This window comes from Rhinopithecus bieti, unplaced genomic scaffold (genome assembly GCF_001698545.2).
Source record: "Rhinopithecus bieti isolate Rb0 unplaced genomic scaffold, ASM169854v2 scaffold_74573, whole genome shotgun sequence".
In the NCBI taxonomy this organism is placed as follows: Eukaryota; Metazoa; Chordata; class Mammalia; order Primates; family Cercopithecidae; genus Rhinopithecus; species Rhinopithecus bieti.
In genome coordinates this window covers 265570-289641 of record NW_016828021.1, presented here as the reverse complement: position 1 = coordinate 289641, position 24072 = coordinate 265570, and the positions used below count along the sequence as shown (strand labels likewise).

Genomic DNA, 24072 nt, shown 5'->3' with positions numbered 1-24072 from the left:
CATTTAGTTCTATTTGTGTAATTTTGTTCCTGTCTTTCCATTGAGTGTTGATATTTTAGTTTAACTTCACAGGGCACAATCTTATTTTCAAAACTCTTCAGGAAGGCCCCCCTCAACCCAGGACTGACAATGAAGGACAACAGAGATGATTTCTTAAATATTTTCCAATCCTACATCTCTGTGGCAAGAAGTTTTTTAACACTATATTATGGCACACAGATAACTGAATTTCCTTTCCATAGAGTAGAAAACACAAAGGAAAGGAAAATCTGGGTGGACTCAGAAGATGTGGCCTCTGTATTAATTAAATCCTCAATTGATTAAATCCTGTATTGATTAAATCCTCAATCTTTTCTCAGTTCTAAGAAGAGGAAAAATGATGATGATTGAGATGTTTGAATTCATTGTCACGAAACTTGAATTTTTGCTCCCCATGGAGATCAAATGGAATATGCAGATAGAGTACTTCATTTCTTTGTAGCTTTTACAGATATTTTGATCATTTTCTTCATATTAGAGCTTCCAGTTTGAAATCGACTGTGAAGATGTAAAATACTTGCTCAGCAAAATGTCTTATGACATATTAAATCATTTTCTCCCTGGAAACTGTTGCGATAATAAACACTACCAAGATGGAAAAAACCACTGGGGTGGATAAACCTTATTATCGATCTGTGCATTATTGTTAAAAATACTAAAATCAAGCTGTGTATGTTGCATGGAGTTCTACTGGAAAGCTATCATGTAATAATACAAAGGAAGATAAGAGAGAAGAAATGCAAATGGGAGTGACTAGAGAGTCATACAATTAATTTATAGCCACGTACATTAAATTTGTTTAATACTGACAGTAGATTTACCCCTGGGAAGGAGAAGAAGAAAACAGAATAGATTTTATTTTTAAGAACTCCTGAAACCTAACAGGATGTTGCCTAATGAGGTGATGTAACATAAAACATCACTCGATGCTGTATTTGCATAATGCCTTTTTCCCCTAAGAGATTGTTTGGAAAGAATAACAAAGAAACAGAAATGAGGTGGAAACAAAATAACAAAGCATAAATATTTTCTCAGTGTTTGCAAATATTCATAATAATTTCCCATCCTCTGATTCATTCGTTCTCTTGAGAGCCCACCTGGATGTCCTCAGAATGTAAACTGATACTTAATTATTACATTGGGATTTAGACTTCTTTATAGCTATGCCACTTGTGTAAAAAATATTCATATCTATTTAAGAGCTGTGCAAAGCAGTGGTGATGTGAGTTATGCCATTTTGCTCAACACAAGACAGACTCCTAAAAACAGCTTTAATGTAGGCACAAACTGTTTTGATACATAAAGCTAACTCTTAACAAGATTGTTCAGAGAAGACTGTCTTTTTCAATGTATTCATTTGTACCCTTTTCCTTTCAATGTAGAACGTTCTCTTCCTGCTGCTTTCTACAACCTTTTCTTCCTACTGTCTTCTGAGCGACTCCACTTATCCACTCTGATTTTCAGATTACTCTTAGCCCAAGGTCTACAGATCTTCTCCTTCTTGCTCCCCCTTCCCAATTTGATAGGAGACCCAGTGCTCGCTTGTCTTGCTTTAAATTCTTCCCTATAATAGGCAAGGAAGACTCTGACACCAGACACATTAGATTTGCTTTCTAACTAAATTTTAGTATAAAAACATTTAAGTCTAGTGACATCACCTCGTACATACGGTTTAGGATTTAGTACCCTTCATATTCCATTTTGAAATTGGCCATTCACTCATTCATTCTCTGAACTGATGCATATTGATCGTCTGCTCTCTTTAAGGCACTAAGCTAATTTCTGTGGGAGGTTAAAAAATTAATAAGACCTGGTCCCTTAAGGCCAATTAAAGACAAGGCCTATTAAAGATTTAATCTTCTACTAAAGACATTTTAAACAGCTTTTGCTTAAAGAGAAGTAAGATGGTAGGAGACTGGTTAGCCTCTGAAATCACATTATGCCTCCTATTGGCCCTAAAAATACATTTTGTTGAGGTCTTTGTTAAGGGAGATATGGGGCAGATGAAATCACAGCATACTCTTCCTCTGTCAGAATTCTCATGCCCCCACTATTGCGCACCCACCTACCCAACAAACACACATTAAGTTATAATTACCTATACCCAGACTTCTGTTTCCAAGGGGCTGCTGTCCTGCCTGTGGTTATTTAAAGCCTATTTCTCCAAGATGTACCTATCTTTCCTGGGCCTTTTACCTATAATATGCACTTCCCTCCTCTTCCAGCCATGTTGTAGATAGAATCCTCCAGTTAACCCAGCCCCTAACCTCAGTGTTTTATTTTGTCTCAAAAATCGAAATATTTCTCTTGAACATTTGATGTAGTTTTTAGAGAACGCCGTGTCATTTTTTTTCTGTAATTCTTCTTTTGTAAAATTCTTGAATTTTAATTTTAAGCAGTACATATTTATTTCTGAAAATCAAATTTGGCTAATGAAGTGTTTAGCCCAATCCAGTGAAGCTCAGCTCCGTCTTTGAGCCACAGCCTGTGCTGTCTAAAGAACCTTCAGTGAACGCATGGGTAGTACAGGTTAGTAGTGGTATTTCAGTAGTACCTGTTGTATGCCTCCACAAGACGTTGGAGAAAATTCCACTGTTCTGATTTCCAAATTCAGCTGTTTTTTCTGCTAATAATTCTTTTATTTTTATTATTTATTTATATATTTATTTATTTTGAGATGGAGTCTTCCTCTGTCACCCAGGCTGGAGTGCAGTGGCATGACCTTGGCTCACTACAACCTCCGCCTGCCGGGTTCAAATGATTCTCCTGCCTTAGCCTCCCGAGTAGCTGAGATTACAGGCGTGCACCACTATGCCTGGCTAATTTTTCTATTTTTAGTAGAGAAGGGGTTTCACCATGTTGGTCAGGCTGGTCTCAAACTCCTGACCTCGTGATCTGCCCACCTCAGCCTCTCAAAGTGCTGGGATTACAGGCGTGAGCCACAGTGCCCAGCCCATTGCTTTTTGATATAAGCACTGGCTATTCTACAACCTGCACCATGACATAACCCTACCTAGAAGAAACTTTGAGTTAGTTTGCAGTCATCAAAGCCATTTACCCTTCCTTTGTCTCTAATAAAATTACCAAGGACCTCTCCTTAAGTAGTATATCATCCTAAACTCTCAGGAGATACCTCTGAGTCTTGGTTTTCTTTAAGGTTTGCAAGAAAGGCCAATCACTCATTTCTTAGAACATTTAATACCACTTTTTAACTTATTTCCTATAATACCAAGATGGTACACATATTAATCAGAAACACAAACCCTCCAGATCTGACATAATGTAGATGCAACATAACACACTTTGCCCAGTAAGTACCCTCTCCACCTCGACGATCCTTTGCCCTTTGCAAACCATGTTCCAGATTCCACATCTCTATCACAGCCTGAAGGGTAATGTCCCAATGTATTCAGGAATCGTTTAGACTATGATGGGATGGCACAGTCCCCACATCTGCTACCAAATCAAGGAGCTTATTAACAGTGCATTGCAGCTCTTGGCAAGAGTTAGAGTAGGAAATAAAATTAAGGTGTAGGGGTTAGGCAGGAAATTCAGATAAAACTACTTGGGAAATGTAGCTAAGCAAGATATAATTATCTAACTTACAATTAGACGAGAACATCAGGCCTCCCATCCCTGAAGGCTTCTTTCTGCAAAGAGACAAGTGATACCATCAAGTAGCAGATGGTATTCTTGTATGGGTGCGAGTGAGTAATGAACACTTCTTACCTTAAGAGTGGCCTGCTCTGAATTTGGTTATAGGAATTGTTCCTAGTGACGCTAACTTGCTAGCTTAATAGTTCATTATTTCTATGTCTTCCATTCCTTTGGGCTAGTGCACTTATTAAATTAGAAAGGTGGGGGTGTCTGGAAATTTTCAGTATCATCTCTACAGGCTAGCTATTGGCGTCTGCCATTTGATCATCTCAAACTGTCTAGCAAATTAATAAAACCAAGGAAAGCCAACAGACTACATTGGTGTAAATATAACTCCAATTTTTTTATTGTATTTCTTAAAAGTTCTATGATATGTTTTAGTTTGCAGAAAAGAGAAGGTTACTCAGTTTTAGAGTGTGATTTTTTTTGTCTCCCTGGACGTTTCTGGTTTTTTTTTTTTTTTTTTTTTTTGAGACAGAGTCTCGCTCTGTCGCCCAGGCTGGAGTGCAGTAACGCGATCTCGGCTCACTGCAACCTCCACTTCCCGGGTTCAAGTGATTCTCCTGCCTCAGCCTCCAGAGTAGCTGGGACTACAGGCGCCCACCACCACGCCCAGCTAATTTTTGTAATTTTAGTAGAGACGGGGTTTCACCGTTTTGGCCAGGCTGATCCCGAACTCCTGACCTCGTGATCCATCCGCCTTGGCCTCCCAATGTGCTGGAATTACAGGCATGAGCCACCTCACCCAGCTGCATGTTTCTGTTTTAAAGGTCTTTGCATGTGGCTCTGTATGTAACCTTGTCCTTGCAAAGTTGTTAGAAAAAGATAAATGAACTCTCATTGGTTCAAGGAATTGACTGTGGAAAGCGTGATGGAATCTAAAAATCAGAACAGCAAAACTTGTTTCCTCTTTGGATAAGTGGAATTGGTCAAAGAACAGAGTTTATGACTTCTCTTTACATAAGAGATGACATTAACTATGATGAAAGACCTAGTTCGTGATTTTTCTCAGATTCCATATGGACATCTTATTTGCTAAAATCAACATGGCCAAACAATTTCTGCCTGTAGGAAATTGTTTTCAGTTATGTTTCCTCATGAAGTAGTATCCTGAAGTTACCAGTCTGCATACTGTTTGCAATTATTACTACAAATGCAGTTTAGCTTTTGTGTAAATGAATGAATTTTTATTGTATATATTTAAGGTATACAACATGATGTTTTGATATGCACATACATAGTGAAATGATTACTGTAGTCAAGCAAAATATATCCACCACCTAATATTTAGCTTTTAAAGCCCTTTAATTTCTAAATGTGGAATTTTTCATTATTTACTTATTAATGCATTCTATAACTCATTAATTCTTTGTACCAACATTTGCTGAATATGTACTTTGTGTAAGTCACTTTGTTACACTCTCTGGAAAATAAAAACAAAGTTCAATTTTCTGTATACTAAAACGTGTGTACTCACTAAGACATTAACAGAGTACTAAATTAATAGAAATTTTTCATGTCAGCTAGTGCATTATCTTGCCAAGGCTTCCATCACTAAGTACCATAGACTAGATGGCTTAAACAGCAGATACTGGTTTTCTCCCAGTTCTCCAAATGTGACTATCAGGATTCTAATCCTGTTTTTGTACTTGTATTAAAAAGTGGATACTGGTTCTCCCAGTTCTCCAAATGTGACTATCAGGGGGGATTCAATCCTGGTTTTGTATTGTATTAAAAGTGAGGAGACATAGAGTCAAGGCACAAGGCAGATGGATTAAATTGTTCATCTTGTCCCTAAGATTTCAGAGTTTTTGTTGGCGGTGGTTTCTCTCTTTGTTTCATCTCTGGCTAATATGAAGAGTAAAGAAGAGCACACTGTTTCCTCTCAGTCCCAAATAACATTTCACCCACTTCTAAAGCTGCTGTGAGGTAGGCAAGCTCTTACATAAAGAAAAAAATCTGTCTCAAAAATCTGCCTCAAGATTGTAGAATCTTGTTCTCCTTGCATGCTTTTGTTTTTTCTGCCACAATTTTGAGACTTACCCTAGGAATTCAGTTCAGCCTTGTTTTCTCCTTCAAAATAAGCACGCTTGACTGTTTATTTTGAAGCAGCCAAAATGAAACATTCAGAGATGTTATTGTTGTTCTTCTCTATCAGTCCAGTACAGTTCCTTTTCTTCTTTTATTCCTAGGAAATCTCTTTGAATCTACTCTGTAAATAGAAATGGCTTCCCATCACACTTACAATGAAAACCAAAATACTTATCTTGACTTTACAGGGTCTTTCATGGTCTGGCCCTGCCTGTATCTGGCCTCGTCTCTCACTCTTCCTCTTGCTACACAGCTAGAAGCAAGAAAACAAGGAATCTAATCTAGTTTTATCTGGCTTTAAACCCAGTGCTCTTAATGAGTACACCACAATGCCCTTGTAAGTGACTTGACTCTCTCCCATACAGTACATGCCAGGTGGCCCATAGTTCTAGTTCCTATCTCCAACCTAAACCAATTATTTTCACAAAGTCACATTTATTAAAGTATAACATTTACAAAGGTATGCGTAAAAGTTGTAGATGCAAAGTTCGATTACTTTTCACAAAGTAGATGCCACTACATAACCAAAATCCAGACCAAATTTTTACCTGTGCCCCAGTGAACCCCTTACAACCCTTTCTGAAACCTACCCCGCCAAGTAACCGCTGTTGACTTCTGAAACTACAAGTGTGTTTTCCCGTCTATGAACTTAATTTAAGAGTATTAGATATACTGTTTTGCGTCTGGCCTCTTGTGCTTAATATTAAATGTGACAGGTCCATCTATGCGGAAGATAGTGTAGTTCATTCTCATTGCTGTGTATTGAGTATATTACAACCTGTCTTCTATTGTACTGTAGATGGATATTTGGGCTGCTTCTAGTTTGGAAGAAATTCAAGTAGTGCCACTAGAAACATTCTTGAATATGTCTTTTGGTGAATATATATTCTTTTCTTTCATCTTTTTTTTAAACTTCTATTTTAAGTTTAGGGATACAAGGGCAGAGGTTTGTTACATCGGTAAACTTGTGCCACGGGGTTTGTGGTACAGATTATTTCATCACCCAGGTATTTCATCACCCTAGTACCCATTAGTCATTCTTCATGATCCTCTCCCTCCTCGCATCCTCCACCCTCTGAAAGGCCGCAGTGGGTGTTGTTTCCTTCTGTGTGTCCATGTGTTCACATCATTTAGTTCACAATCCCACTTATAAGTGAGAACATGCAGTATTTGGTTTTCTGTTCCTGTGTTAGTTTGCTAAGAATAAGGGCCTCTAGTTCCATTCATATTCCTATAGAGAACGTGACCTCATTCTTTTCTATGGCTCCATAGAATTCCATGGTGTATATGTACCACATTTTCCTTAGTCAGTCTATTATTGATGGGCATTTAGGTTGATTCCATGTCTTTGTGTATTCTAGCAGTTTACATCACTAACAGCAGAGGATGAGAATATTAGAGTTCTCATTACTCTGTATGCTTGTCAAAACTTGAGAGTGTATCTATATCATTTGAGCCATTCTCATGAGTATGTCATAACACTAGCTCTTTTATAGACCTTCTTTTCCTTAAAGTAACTAATTTATTTTAACTGTAGGACAAAAGTAGAAAACTCAGATAAAAGAGAGATATTACATTTAGCAAAACAATCAGAAATGAGATATCAAAAATCACCTGAAATGCATCACCTGAAGAAGACTAATAACATTTCCAGGGTTAGTCGGTTAGACCTTTCCTTTGTTTGTGGTGTCAAGTACAATCATGTGCTACATAACAACATGTTGGTCAACTACAAGCTACATATGTGATGGTGGTCTCAAGAGATTATAATGGAACTGAAAAATTCTTAACACCTAGTGACATCCCAGCTGTCATAGTCATAGCCCACCACATTACTCATGCATTTGTGGCGATACTGGTGTAAACAAACCCACTGTGCTGCCAGTCATATAAAAGCAGAGCACATACAATTATAAGCAGCATATAATGCTTGATAATGAAACTCAACTATGTTACTGGTTTATGTATTTACTATACTATACTTTAATTGTTATTTTAGGGTGTATTCCCTGTACTTTTTTTTAGGTTTGCTATAAAACCATATTCAAAGTTAATCTCTTGACTGTATCATATTCTTTTGTGCTTAGTTTAATTGCACATTGCTTTATTTATCACGGTCCTTAATCATCAAAATTCATGGCTAATGTTGCCAGAAAGAGGCCATGTCCTGTGATTGACCTGAAAGCTAAATTAAAAGTGATTAAGAACTACAAAGACAGAAAATCAGCAATGGTTACTGCTCACCAGTCAGGTCTGCCCCATTCCACCATAGCCATGATCTCGAACAATGAGAACAAAATGCTGGAAGCTGAAAAGGTCTTCTTCACTGAAGACAACGAGACTAACAAAAGTTCAGGGAGAGCCTATATGGGATATGGAGAAACTTCTAATGATCTGGAGTGAAGACCAGACACAGCAGTGAATTCCTCCCAGCACCATGATGATCACAGCTAAGCGAGAAGTTTGTTCACAATGTTGAAAGAAAAGGCTGGACCCAACTACAATGTTGAATTTACTGCTAGCTCTGGGTGGTTTAAATGATTCAACCACCATTTTTCATTACGTTATGTGAAAGTAAGTGGTGAGTCTGCAAGTGCTGATGTAAAGACAGCTGAAGAGTTTCTGAAAACTCTAGTTTTCAGTTGATTAGCGATAAGTTGATTGTGAGGGCGAATTACTTGTCAGAGCAAATCTTCAAATGAAGGAAACCTTTGTATTCTGGAAACCATGCCTTAAAGCACTATTATCCCTAAGGGGGCCAAGTTAATGCTGGATGTCAGGTTTTTAAGGACAGAATAACTGTCTCACTTCAAAGCAATGTTGCAGGCTACAAATAGAAACTTTTATGATTAAAAAAAGTAAAATAAAAAATTAAAGATTGAAAAAATATAAAAAATCTTAAGGATATAAAGAAAGAAAATATTTTTGTACAGCTGTTTGTGTTTCAAGCTAAGTGTTATTATAAAAGAGTAAAAAATAATTTAAAATTTATAAAGTAAAAATCTATAGTAAGCTAAGGTTAATTATCAAAGAAAGAGAAAAGTTTTCTATATATTTAGTGTGACCTAAGCATTCAATGCTCCTGGCATCTACAGTAGTGTACAGTCATATCCTAGGTGTTCACATCCTGTCACCACTCACTGACTCACTCAGAGCAATTTCCAGTCCTGCAAGCTCTGTTTTTATTAAGTGCCCTATATAGGTGTGCTATTTTTTAATCTTTTATATTAATTTTTACCGTAGTTTTTCTGTTTAGATACACAAGTACTTACCATTGTGTTACAGTTGCCTAAGCTATCCAGTACAGCAGCACACTGTACAGGTTTACAACCTAGGGAACAATAGGCTATACCACATAGCCTAGCTGTGTAGTAGGATATACCATCTGGGTTTAAGTACATTCCATGACGTTTGCACAATGATGAAATTGCCTAATGATGCATTTCTCAGAACATACCCCCATTGTTAAGGGACATATGAGTAGACATAAAATAAGATTTTACATAGAATCTTGTTACTTCGTATAACAAAATGCAATATAAAACTTTCAAAACAAATAAATACATTTATGCCCCATAAATATTAATGTGAAAATTGTATTTCATAAAAAAATCTATATTGCTATGTTAAAATTAACAGCCTTGTAACATATCTTTGCATAGGTCCCTAATTAGTTTTCTTAAAATAAAGACCCAAAGTGGAATTCTTGTGTCAAAAACTATGTATTTCGTTACAGCTTCCGAATACTATTGTTAGGCAATATTGTACCCCAACCAACCATATGCTACCACTACCCTGCATTTTTACCCAAGCTGGATGTGGGAATTCTTATTTAGGTCATTGTGACACTAGTTTATTGGTAGTTGTTACTGGTCATGAAAGAATGACTCCAATTCACTTCCCAGCCCTCCTGGAAGGGCTCTGGGTGCCTGGGCAAGCCCCAGCCTCCCATTTGCATGTGCAATTGCACTCTTTTGTTTCCCATTGGCACCACCATTGTCCGCCTCCTGGACTCACCTCTTGGTCATCTCCATCCTTCCAGCTATCATATCATGACCATATCAGGCTTGGACCCTCCCCCTAATATTGCTTCACTACCATAAGCTAAACTATGTTTTCCATCCTAAGTACAAATATTTCACTAACATCCATCATCTGGTTGTAAGGCAGCAGCAGGAGCAGGTAACCTATGGTTCTGCTTTCTCTATGCTCTTCTGGAAATAGGGGAGCTTAGATTCTCCCTGGATCCCATTTTTTAGAGATGGCATTACTAGTCTCATATTCTGTTTTCTTTCATGTATTGAAACTTTTATTATTAATAACTTCTGACTAAGTGAAAATGTCAATACGTAAAATAGATGGGATAATGTGTTCCACAATATACAAAGAAAAGCTCTGAAACAGTCCCCTGTAATTCTGGATTTTCTGTTTTGTTTTTGTCTTTTAAATTTCCGGGTTCTTGAGTCCATGTGGTCTAAGTCCTGCATCAATCCTGAACACACGGCAGCAGTGATAAAGGGACGACGACCTGAGGTCCATGTTACAATTCACCAGGGGTGTGAATGCCCTGGACATTCTCCTTCTGACAGGGACAGGAGGAAGAGAAATTCTAGGCAGAAAGGGTGGATCCCCAACAAAACCCCACCCTCAAGCCTGGGACCACGGTCCAAAGTGCGAACTTACATCTCTGTTTCTGGCTCAAATAGTTCTTTCTCCAAAACCACCTGTGGCCCTGCCCCATCCTGTGCCTATAAAAACCCCATACTCAACTGGCAGAGAGAGGTGAAGCAGCTGGACATCAGAGACTATGGCTGGATGTTGGAGAGAAGTGGCTTGACTTCAGAGGGATAGCTTGACAGCATAACTTTGGAGAAGAATCTGGCCAGAGATGGCCAGACTTCAGGGGAAGGTTACCTTCCCATTCCATTCCCTTTTCAGCTCCCCTTCCCACTGAGAGCCACGTCCATTGGCAGTAAAATCCCCCACAGTTGGCATCCTTCAGGTTGTTCATATGACCTCATTTCTCCTGAATGCCAGGCAAGAGCCTGGGTGCCACTAATGTGGATACAAAAGGCTGTCACACTTGCCCTTTGCTCTTGCTGGAGGGCAACCACCTCATGTGAGTAGGCAGAGGGATGACTGAGCTGTTAATACTCAAGGCGTCCATGGATAGCAGAGCTAAAAGAGCACTGTAACAGTCCCTCTGGAGCTTCGGGGGTCCTGGGTATCATACCAGACTCTGCCACGGTGCCTGCATGAAGTTCGCGCCTGCTGGTGCCCAAAAGCACTTGCTCCTGGCTCTGGCCTCCACTTACCCATGTGCTCCCTCCCACGAAGGGTGGAGCACAGCAGATCCAAGCGAATGGAGCTGGCTCCTGCCTGCGCTGAAGCAGCCAGTTGGGTCCAGTGTTTGTGCACTCCAGTTCTCGGCTCATTCGCTTTCATGCTCTTTCCTGCAAGGAGTTGACAGCTGTGAGCTGGGCAAATAAGGCACCTGGTTGCAAGTTCCATGAAGGGCTCAGGGACATATCCTGCTTCACTTCCATCTGGAGCTAGTGCTCTGTAGAGTGCACTGACAATAAGAAAGTGTAGAGGAGGACCGGGCACAGGCTCAACTGAGCGTCTTGAGGAGGCTGTAGCTCTCAGAACAACGCTGAGAAAACTGGTCCTTCAGCTATAAACACAGACTCAAGAACTCCATTTTTCAAATTGTATCTCATGAAAAGTTGGTGTCCAGTGACATTCATCTGAGAAAAAAAATTTTTGGCTGAAATAACTAGATAGACTTTTGTTAGACCTTATAATGAAGAATTTTGAATTTCCTTAAAGTGGGATGCAATATAGAATGTTCCCCAAATTGTTTCCATGGAACAGCTAATAGCACATAGAACACTAGTATTTGCTGTGACATGATGATAAAGCTCAAGGCCAGAGATGTCTTGTGTAGCTCCCAAGTACTCCAACCTCAAGGTGCATGCCCTCCACTCACTAATTGGCTCCTCTGGCTGTGATCCAAAAGAGAAGGAGGCTAATTCAAATGGGATGGCCCCAAAATAAGAGGAATAGTGTACATTTATACCAGGATATGGGCTGTACCTGCTTATAGTACCCTTTATGCAATCTCCAGTTCATTAACTCTAGTAGATACTGTGAAGACACTATCAAAAAGAAGTTATGGTCCCCCCAAATTAGGGAAGCCCTAAGGGATTGTGTGTCTCCTTTTTGTAGAGAGTTTGTTGGAAAATCAGATACTGGTCTGAGAAAAATGCTGATCTCAATGGTCAAGAGACTAAAAATAAAGTACCTTAAGACATCAGAATGAAATCATTGAAGGCAATGTTTAGCTTTGTGATGTGCTGTATTACTGAACAAGATGGTGTAAGTAGAGATGATATGTCAAATCTGATTTTTCTATAGGAAAAAATTATAATTTAGGGAGGTATAGTTCTAGCCATGTTCCTAATACTCAAAAGTTAATCGGAATTACCACAAATGATCTACTCATTCAAATATAAGTAGCCCACAAATACCATGTTAAACGTTCTAAATTTGAATTGTTTAAAAGAGCACAATACATTTATAGAAAATGACTTTTATGACCCATTATCAGAAGCTTTTGATCCAATATTAGAATATTAGAGGTTTTTGTGCTAAACTCTTATGTTTCTTATGAATTCTAGCCTTTATTTATCTATTTTAGAAGGGCATGTGGCAAAGCACGGCAGGGAATACTTTTAGAAGGTTCATGGAATCCAGGAAGAAACTTCCTTGGGAAACTTTGGACTATATTCTCAACAAACCCTTCAGAGAGACTTAAAGCTGGTAAAAGACCTTTTACGAAAGTGATCCAGGGGGGCTCCACTTTGTTTCTCTGGATATTTCTCTGTTGAAATATAGTTGTCAAATGCGTCCCATTGTAGATGCTCTTCAGACTTCAAAACATTACCTTCCTGCTTTCAGGGAGCCATTTCATCAGCTTTTGTACTGTGTATTCACTGTGGACCCTGCTGTTATGCAAGTACCACCATGGCTAAAAATTCACAAGACCATTCTTATTTGCACTGATTTTTTTTTATTTGATCTTTCACAATGTTGCTGCTTCTGTTTCAAAAATGTCTCAAAGCTTTGATTTGATTGCAGCTGGATTCAAGGATACCCAAAGCCAAGTTTGATCCTGAATTCCCCAAATCAAAAGTATTTCATTTCAGATGTATATTGTATACCTGGCCATAATAATGAATAGCAACCATTACTGGAGCACGCTTTTGGTTTTTTTTTTTCTTAACAGTCATTTTATGATTTGGAAACATAATTAGAAGAAGATTCCTATTCCAGACTACAAATCGATTGATTTGATTCTACTACACATTTGCCAATAATGAGCAATGTTATCAAATAAAGCAAACGACCTGTCTTTAAACTTTCTTTCATTCTGTAAATTCTACATGAGGTATAATTTATGTAGCCAACTGGCTCCTCTGCTACACTACTGCAGTTCAGTTGTTGGGATTCTCTGGAAGGAAAAAACAAAGCTGTGGACGTGCGTGAGTTAGTTGGAGGTAATTACCACGTAACTGATGACCATTCATGTTCTGAGCACTGTGCTATTACATACATTATTTTATTTAATCCTTGCAACTTCCTTATTCCTGTTTTTCAGCTAAGCTTATAATGAGGCTCAGAGTAGTGAAGTAATTATCTATGGAGAGGGAAGATCAGCAGTATAGATTAAGTTGGAATAAATCTAAAGCTCATCCTCTTTCACTATAGCATGCTGCTTTCTAGCTATATAAGAAAAAAACCTCGTTAATCTATTACTTCATTGAGAAAGTACTGTTCGGCTGTCCACTTTACTTAGCTCTGGTGAAATCTAAATTAAATGCTCTGCTGCTGCTGATGTCCGTAACACTCTGATAGTACTAACCATAGTTCTGGGGAGTGAATGGGAAGAATGGCCAAGACTGGAGATGGGGACATTAGATTTTGAGACACAGACCAACTGAAATGAGACTGCGTTTTCTGTTAATAATAGGAGTGTAAATGAATCATTGAAAAATCATTGAAAGTTTTCTGAAATATAGGAAGCAAATGCTACCTGTACTTCTTTATGACTTTCTAATTGAAAGATAATTTTCAATACATGTTAAATGGTACAAAAATCAGTGGTGCTTTTTAAAAAATTCAAGCTTTATAAGATAAAATAATAAAACATGTGCCAAATATGTCTGAATACTATTAAATGTAAATGGTGTATCATTAAATGCACTGGCTGTTTGGGAGAGGTATAATAAACAAGAGATACATTGTAGCTATGACTGTGACAATTTACATTTTTTAATTCTGGAGGAAATTTCAAACTGTGGAATATATAAGCAGAAAGGAAATGAATAATGCATCTAACTAGCATGAGATACTAAGCCTCACTCCCGTTATGGACAGACAGTATACAAGAAAAGATTTTGGTGGAAAGATGTAGGTGCGATTTAAGTGGAGGATATTCTTTATTGCAAACATATCCAGCAACATCTGAATGCCAAATAGAAGACTTTACAGTTTCATCTCTCCTTAGAGAGCATATTTTTTAGTTGTTGTTTTGTTTGGGAGAAAATTACAGTTTAAGATTTACAAACCACTTCATTTGCAAACTGCTATTACTATAGTTTCTGCCTCTGAAAATGTTTAAAGCTGCAGGCAATGAAAAGACATAGTATTAGAGTTTTTCCTTATAAAGAAAGCTCTCATTCTATTGTAAAAAAAAAAAAAAATGAGCAGTATAAAAATAAAATATTATTTATAGAGTAATTTATATAAGTAGCATTTCGATGTGCCTTGCTGAGTCTTTGAGATATTAGAAAGCAGAATATCTGAGAAAACATATATCACTTCATTGTTTAAATGCAATAGAGATCAAGAGATTATCTTCATCATGTTAAGATTCAAGGAAATTTACATTGGTAGTTGGAGCTTGTCCATAAAATTTATTCCTTATTACAATATAGACTATAGGTTGTTACATTTTTTTCCTCAAGAGAGGTAAGGTTAGATTTTTCACTATTTAGGTTGAGACTCTTTAGTTGATAGCTGAAAATTTTATTTTATCATTCAATTTATTCTTTGAATTTTTTTATTTTAGTGTATCGTACTATAAATTTTGCATGATCACCTTTTTTTTTTTCATTTTCCTATCAGCTGTTTATCTTAAATCTTCATTAATGGATGTGTTAGTTTTCCAGGATTGCCAAAACAAATCATCACAAACTTTGTGCCTTAAAACAACAGAAATTTATTCTCTCAGCAGTTCTAGAAGCCAGAAGTTTGATATTAAGGTATTCATAAGGCCAAACCTCCTTCAAAGGCTCCAGGGAAAAATTCTTCCCTGCCTCTTCCATATTCTGGTGGCTCCAGGCATGTACTGGCTTGTGGTGATACCGCTCCAGTCTCTGCCTCCATCTTCACAAGGCCTTCCGTTCTATGTCTCAAATCAAATCTCTCTTCTCTTATAGGAACACCAGTCACTTGACTTAGGGCCCACCAAAATCCAGGATGATTAATTTTGAGATCCTTAACTTAAATATATCTGCAAAAATCCAACTTCTCAATTTCCATATAAGATCACATTTCCAGGTACTAAGGTATAGTAATCAGGGTTCCCCAGAGAAACAGAACCAACAGGATATCTCAATGACCCTTATAGGAGACCACTAGTGTCAATCCTGGTTCAACTCTAAAGACCTGAAAATCATGAGTGCTGATATCTCAGGGCAGGTACTCGAAAAGAAGAAATTTACTTTTTCTCCACCTTGTTGTAAATTCAATCCCTCAATGGACTGGATGATTCCCACATTGGTGAGGTGGTCTTCTTTACTCACTGTACTGACTCAAATGCCAGTCTCTTCCAGAAACACCTCATAGACACACCCAGAAATGATGTTTTACTAGCTATCTAAGCATCCTTTAGCATAATCAAGTTGACACATAAAATTAACCATCACACAGGGGTTAGGGTTTGGGCACGTATTTTAGACGGATACAGGTGAATGTATTACAAGATGTGAAAAATAGACTTTGGAGTTAGGCAAAACTGAGTGAAAAACATGGATCTGCCACTCACATTGAGGAAATATGATCATGCCCATAATTCTTTAGAGCACAAATTTCCCCCTTTAAAAAAATGGCATTTTAATAATTACGATGATACTACTAGCTTTATACATGTTGTATTAGATAATAGACAGCATGCATTGTAAGATAATATATATAAAGCAATTAGCTCCCTGCTTTGCCAATAAATGGCCATTGTTACTGTTATTGATTATACTGATTTTATTTTTCTAATTAGAGTAATTTCATTGACTTCAATTTCTATAGAGGAGTTCCTCTTCTCTTTTTATGCAGCAGAAGGTACAAAAGAGAATGTGACATGAATCATGTCTGTATTGGAAATAGAAATATGATGACTAATTTTGTTCTAAATGAAGAATGTTTTCTTATGGAATTGTTGTAAGAATTAAATGGAAAAAAAATGTATGTAAAGTACTTAGCAGTTAGCATTTAGTGTTAGCTACTATTATTAACAATTCCCTAAAACCTGCTAGGGTTACAGTAACCATGGAAACACAAACTCTATTTTATTTAGTAATATATATATATATTTTTTTTTAATTAACAAAATTGTATTCATTTACTATATACAATATATTGTTTTGAAGTCTGTAAACATTGCACTGCCTCATATAGTTATCATTTTTGTGGATATTTTGCATTCATTCTCTTAGCATTGTTTCAGAATACAATATATGGCTAACTATAGTCTCTGTGTTGTACAATAGACCTCTTTCATTTCTTCCTCTATCTAATTAAAATTTTGTATTCTTTGACTAATACCTTCCCAACCACCATTCACCGACTACCCCAGCCCCTGGTAACTACTGTTCCATTTTCTACTTATATGAGATCAACTTTTTAAGATTCCATTTACGAGGGCAATCATGCAGTATTTGTCTTTCTTTGATTGGTTTGTTTCACTTAAAGTCCTCCAGGTTCATCCATGTTGTCAGAAATAACACGATTTCTTTCTTTTTCATGGCCGAATATAGCATGCCACTGTGTATACATACTGTGTTTTCTTTATTTATTCACCCATCAATGGATACTTAGATTAATTCCATCTCAGCTCTTGTGAATAATGCTGCAGTGAACGTGAAAGTGTAGATATCTCTTTGACATAAAGATTTCATTTCCTTTCGATATATACTCAGTAGTGGGATTGCTGGATCACATTGGAGTTCTGTTTCATTAATTTTTTTGAGGAACCTCCGTACTGCTTTAAATACTGGCTAATTTACATTATCACCAACATCAGGCAAGGGTTCTCCTTTCTTTACATCCTCACCAACACTTGTTATCTTTTGTCTTTTTGACGTTCTGAGAAGTAAGAGGTCATGTCACATTGTAGTTTCAATTTGTCTTTCCCTAATGATTAGTGATGTTGAGCATTTTTTTCATACAGCTATTGACCATTTTGTATATCTTCTTTAGAGAAATTCTATTTAAAGTCATTGCTTATTTTTAAATTGGGCTATTTGATTTTGTTTGTTTGTTTTGCCATTGAGTTGTTTGAGTTCCTTGTTTATTTTGGATATGAACCCCTTATCAGATGTGTAGTTTGCAAATATTTTCCCCCATTCTGTAGGTTTTCTCTTTACTCTGTCGATTGTTTCCTTTGCTGTAGAATAGCTTTTTATTATGATGCAATCCTATTTGTCTATCTTTGCTTTTGTTACCTGTGCTTTTGAAGTTATATCCAAAAATCGTTGCTCACAAAATGTCACGTAGCTTTTTTCTCTATGGTTTTTCAATGAGTTTCACAGTTTTGGTTCTTATATATCAGCTTTTAATCCATTTTAAGCAGATTTTTGTATATGGTATGAGATAAGGATCTAATTTAATTATTCTATATGTGGATATCCAGTTTTCCCAGCACCATATATTGAAGAAAGTGTCCTTTCTCCATGGTGTGTTCACAGTACCTTTGTTGAAAATTATGGGTTGTAAGTGCACAAATTTATTTCTGGAGTTCCTATTTTGTCCCATTGTTCTGCATGTCTGTTTTTATGCCAGTGTTGTGATGTTTTGGTTACTATAGCTATGTAGTATACTTTGAAATCAGGGAGTGTGATGCTTCCAGTTTTGTTCTTTTTGCTCAGTATCACACACTCCTTTCTAAACCTCATCATCCTTTAGGGTATATAACACAATTGATAAATGCACAGATATAATTACATGTATTTTCAAATAATTGATAACCAAAACTTGATAAGCAATCATAGTTTTACATACTAACTGGCAATTCCTTTCTAACTTGCCCTGAATCTTATTTTATAGATATACATTTCCAGGATTTTACATGAGCCTTCAGTTTAGCTCATCAATACTCAGCTATCCAAAAGTCCTCATTGTCTTGCTGCAGTTTTTCCCAATACCAGAGCCATATTCTTAGCTGGCTATGAAAAATGTTTTGAAGATGCATCTTCTCCAGAAATCTTTTGAGACTGATCTCCCCAAATATGAATGGTGCTAGGATTATTTTACTAATAATTGAACCTTCTAATGCTTTTCTCTTTGTTATTGATTTCTTTTGTGGCATTAATTTTTAAGGTGCTTGATTTCTGAGTTGGTTATTTGCTATATTAATCATATGTCTTTCAAGGTCTTGGCTTTGTTAATATTGTCTTAAGTGACTACAGAATGAAGACTTGTAACTTTCAGGTAAGGATTCTGCCTGTTTTATTGAGGACAGTGTCCAATAAATGGCAAGGTAACAGCAAGGGGAATCATTTGCCTGCGGGCCATTTGGTTAAAATTCTTCTCCCTTAGTTCTCATATACACATTATAATTTGCATTTTAATTTTAATATCTTCACAACCATGAAAGCATATTTAGGTAAATGTGCTAATTAGATCTTTGTAAACAAGCATATGTTATTTTGGTTTATGAAATTTAAAGGGCAATTAAAAACACATATATTTACTGCTTATAGGTGGGAGTGGGAATAACTTTAATCTGCAAAGTGTAAGTGAATCTGAGGAAAAAGCTAAATTAGAGAGGTGCTGAATGATCTTTTGGAAGAAACTAAAAGAAATTTGAAACTTCTCTTTAGAAAACCATAGAGCCAAACAATGCTACACATTGAGCCTCGCCATAATTAAATCAAAATACTTGAAAATTATGTTTCAAACCTCTTTTCAACTAGTGTACTTAGCTTAGAGAAATCTTCAAAAGAAATCTGTGGTATGTTGATTGTTAATGAAAGCATGTCATTCTTTCTCTGGTGACTTATCCGTTTTTATCAGTTTCACTGTGAAGAGCAGAGTGACATGTGACTGTGATAACTTAAGATGATATCTTATAGTGCAATCCATTATCTGAAAGATTTAAGGAAAAGCTCTCTGAAAACACAATTAAGAAAATAAATGTTTTTAGAAATATAATAAAGATCTTTTATGATTTTGGTTGAGGAACATCCATTTCTATAATATGATGTGCTAAGGAAATAGTCTGCCAATCATCTAAATAACACTTGTATTTTGATTTTTCCTGGTTTGGCTTCTCCACAAAGAAACTAACAAATCATTAACAAGGAATAAGAACAAAAACATGTCTAAAGTGTTTTAGAAATAGATTGAGGAAGTAGATTAAAAGGAGACTCAGAGAATAGAGACAGTGTTTTCTAAAAATATGGCCACGTTATAAATATGTATTTGTTTCCTCACCATTAGAAATGGCAATATATTGTTTATTGTCTGGATAGTTGGTCTTGGCTTTGTTTTTGGCTCCTGATCCTTGGTCTGAGTCTAAGGAACCAATAAAAATCTCTTGGTGTGCCTCATAAGTAACCCCAGATTGACCCCACTCCAGGAACTAAAGAATCTCATTACTTCAACAAATTCTCCTGAACCTTGCTTTGGAATTATATTATTTATTTATTTGTACTAATTATATTATTTTCTGTTTGCCTTAGTTGATGTAAGAAGTCTTTAGTATCAGATCAGGATCATAATGTATAGATACAGAACTCCTTAAAAATAAACCCCAAATCTAAAATCAGGATTGAAAAAGGGACAGAAGTTAAATCAACCAAAGTAAATGTTTAAAATATGTATTCTTAGCTGTGCTTATTCAAATTGGTCAACTCTGAATATCTTAAAGATTCTTTTTCTTTAATTCCAGTGGTTACAGATTCTAAATTTCATCCGTTCCTTCTTGCCTTAAACTGTGATCTGTAACCTGTGCCTTCACTCAAATCACCCTTTCAACTCTTTTACAAACATCAAATAGCAAAGGGCAATATGGATATTTTATGAGACTTGCACAGATTAGAAACAAAAGTATGCACACAGGTTCAGGGGACTATGTGCAGCATTTCTGTAAGGAAATAGTGGGTGTGAGGTATAGAGAGAAAATTTTCCCATCATCAAGTTCCTGGACACTATGGTACTGCACTTGTCCCACTATAATTCCTTAAAAGTATAGCGACTATTTTTCACCTTTATAATAACTACAGTACTTCTAAAGAGCCACTACAATAGCAAGAGAATATCATCTGTTTTTCTTGGAGGTGGTAGTTTTCATCAAGCATATCAAGATATATGAGAAGATGGTATTTAAAATATTCAGCCAACAGTATGTCCTGGGCATGGACCAGAATGAACACTGGCTGAAGTACCTAAAGCAATATATTGAGGCCCCAGCTGTTTCTGAGATTGGGGACTTTTGTGAGGTCTACTCCAGTGCACATCTGGAGTAGATTCAGGAAATGTAAGCAGTAGATATTTACCAATTATACAAAAGTATTTCAATACCTGAACTGCTGTGGCCATACCAGGGCATGTTCACTAAATATCAGCCATGGACTTTGCAAATTTAAGCAAGCAGACATAAAAATAAGTCATACAGTCATTCTGATACTTTTGCCATTGCACATGCTCTCTCTCTCTCTCTCTGTCTCCCTCTCTATATATAATTTATTATATAATACATTATAATAATAGTATGTGTAATAATAAATAGCAGAAACTAATACCTACAAAATATATAATAACAACATATTAGGCACATTAGACATATTCTTATACCCAATTACATTTTTATTAATAGAACAAACATACTCAACAAGGCTGGATTGCAATTAATGCATAATTAATATGTATGTTACATAACTCACGTATAAACACAGAATATTTAACATTAGAATATTTTGTTATTATATTCTTGTTTGGAATTGCTTTCAAAGTCCATTTCTGTTCCACATAAAGACATTCATTTCAGGTTTTCATAGCCATAACTGACATATTTGAAAGGGGAAGTTTCGTGTGTATGAGATCATAGACCAAAGAGCATATTTGTAACCATTTTGGTTGTTTTGTCTGTTTCATTTAGTTTTATAGAAACAGAATGGATTTGGAAGCTCACTGTAAACACTATGAAATGGTGAAGACTTAAGAAGCTTTTCTTAAATCTCTAAACTGCTAAGAGCTTCCTAGTATGACAAAATGGTGCCGTCTTTTAGTACTTAAATAGATATCTTTATTTGAGTGCTAAATAGTGTAGTAGTGTAGTGTTTCTTCATGAAACGACAGTTAAACTCAGTGGGTCGCATTTGTGCTTTGGGGTGTAAAGACCCCAAATACTAATCCGAGGAACCTAAAAGCACACCAGAACTTTCTGAAACTTTTCCCCCCACACTAGATGGGGTTTGGTCCCGGAGAAAAGTTTTACTTCTCTTCCCAGTGGGTCTTGTTTTAGAACTCTCCAGGGCAATGAGCTTCTCTGGTTTATCTTCCATCTTGTTCATTGTACCTAGTCTCCGACATGCAGCAATGAGTTAATAAAGGTTTTCTGAATTCATATAACTCACCTCCTGAAAGTTACCACCTGATGATCTGAAAAAACTATCTTCTCAACAAAAAGTTACTCATATATCTGCTTCTATAGATACAGTAGTCTCCCTTACCCGTGGTTTAGCTTTCTCTACTTTCAGTTAACTGCAGTCGACTGTGGTCTGAAACTATCACAGTATTTTGCAAGAGAGATAGAGAAAGAGAGAGAGACTATATTCATGTAAATTTTGTTACAGAAAACATAGCATATATAGGATTCAATGCTATCTGTGGTTTCAGGCATCCACTGGGGTCTTGGAACGTGTCACCCATGGATAAAGGGGGAACTACTCTGCTAGATTTGGTAAAAAGGCAGGCTAGTGGAGAGATCTTCTGAAAAAAGGGATAGGAAATGTTACTGAAGAGAAATAGAAAATCTTGTATGAATTTATTGAAAGCAAATGTTAGTAGAAGGTATTACATTTTTTATTATAATGTAGGTGACAGTGTGAGTGGGGAAAGATCTGTAACTGGAATAAGGGGATGAAATTTCCTATCTTCTAGCCATTACTCCAGTACATAAACGGCTAAAAAATAATGTATATCAAAGCAATGTAATAAAGGATTACTGTGATGAATTTTATGAGATTAAGCTGAAGTTAATTTCCTTATGCATTTAAGATTAATAAACTGCTAATTAGAATATGCAAATAAGGGTTTCTGAAGCCTAAAATATATTTCCTAGCACCTTGCCCATAAATCTCATTCAGTAACTATGTTGTTATGTAATTGGGGAATAACAGATTGATGAGTCAATCTAATTATGTGAAATTTACATGTGTATGGTATTTTATAATAAAGGACATGAACTAATGTTAAAGTAGAGGAAAATAGTTGTAACATTCATTACAGTTATTAATTACAAAATTTAACTTAGTTTGAAAGTACTTTGTGCCATATAAGCTATCAGCCACACCAAGTACTCTTACTACACATCTGGTGCATAATTGTCGGGTGAGACTGAGCCCATCAGCAATTATAGCAATTATTGGGACTCTCACATTTACAGCTCACACACGTCATACCCAAGCACATATTTCTGGAATATTGCTCATCACCCAGGGACCTAGATAACAACTAATTGCCTCATTATGCAAAGTGGGGAAAGGTATTCATATTTCTTACATCTTCTGTTCTACATTATACACATAGAGATGCCTGTTTGACAGTAAGCAAGACATAAAAGCATATTAGAATTATTTTTGTGCCCAGTTAAGATTTTTTGGTTTTGGCTTTAATTTTTTAATAAAGTCATCATCTTCATGAGGCTGAAGGACATAAAGCAATTTTAAAGCTATTATGAGTAAAAAACGTCTAAAGGGTTTACACACACATGAACACGATGAAGGAATTAGGAAGGACTCTAATGATCATACTGTTTACTACTTTGGCAAGATACCAGATGGAATAAGAATTAAAATTCTATTGCAAATTAATTCAACTGAATGGCCAGAATGCTAAGAAGTATTCGCGAAATTTTCTTTCATATAATATATAACATTTACTAATATATTCAAGTAACAAATTTACCTTTATACAGTTCACCTGTACTCTGTGTATTTGTCCAACAAATGTAATTAATTTAATCCCAATTTAAACAGGTAAAAAATGAAACTTTGATATATGCAAACTGCAATTTGTAGTTGATAGTGAGAAAATGGAAACTGCAGCCTTTGCAAGCTAGTTCTGTGTTCTTTATGTCTGTTTATTACCAGATCTATGTGTGTGAATAAAATTCAACCAAGAAATACCTGAGAAGATTGGTTTTGTGGGCATTTATAGCACACTCAGTGAAAATATAATATCACCAAGCCCGCCATATTAGACTACTTTGATCTTATTTTTCTTACTTTAATCAATATATTATTAAATTTGACTTTATTTATAAAGATACTGGTATCAACACCAATTACCTTGTCCACATTATTATCTCTTCCAGCTTTTTCAGAGCAGTTTGAACAAATGAATAAAAACTGGAGGAACATAAAATATTTCTAACTAATAAATATGGCATATGCATTATAATTTTAAAAGGGAAGAATTCTCAAGTTGTTATGTACACACTCAAGCTTTTTTTTTGGGGGGGGGGGGGGGGTGTATCAGTTAGCACAATAACCCCAGAATCCATTATTCCTGCCTCACTGTGAACAAAATAGAAAATGTGGTTCCTTTCTCTTCTTTTTTTTATGACTGCCAAAATCTATGACAATTGGTGTTGATGCATGATTAATTACTAATGTTTCAACAGAGTAAGTCAGATTCAAATTGTAAAGGCATAAGTGAATTTAAAACCTGCTTTTTCTTTCTTTGATAATTTCTCTACCAATGGATAAGAAGAGATAATGC

The 24072-nt window shown here is 36.2% G+C and overlaps 1 protein-coding gene and 1 long non-coding RNA gene across 2 annotated transcripts in view; both read left to right on the top strand.

Moving 5' to 3' along the window:
- LOC108523542 (contactin-associated protein-like 2) overlaps positions 1 to 24072 on the top strand; it is a 1139721-nt gene that overhangs the window by 893514 nt on the left and 222135 nt on the right. The gene's annotated exons all lie outside the window — the stretch shown is intronic.
- Positions 11715 to 13184, top strand: LOC108523546 (uncharacterized). Its single transcript, XR_001883837.1, has 2 exons — positions 11715 to 12165; positions 12488 to 13184. It is a non-coding gene; the product is annotated as an uncharacterized LOC108523546 (long non-coding RNA).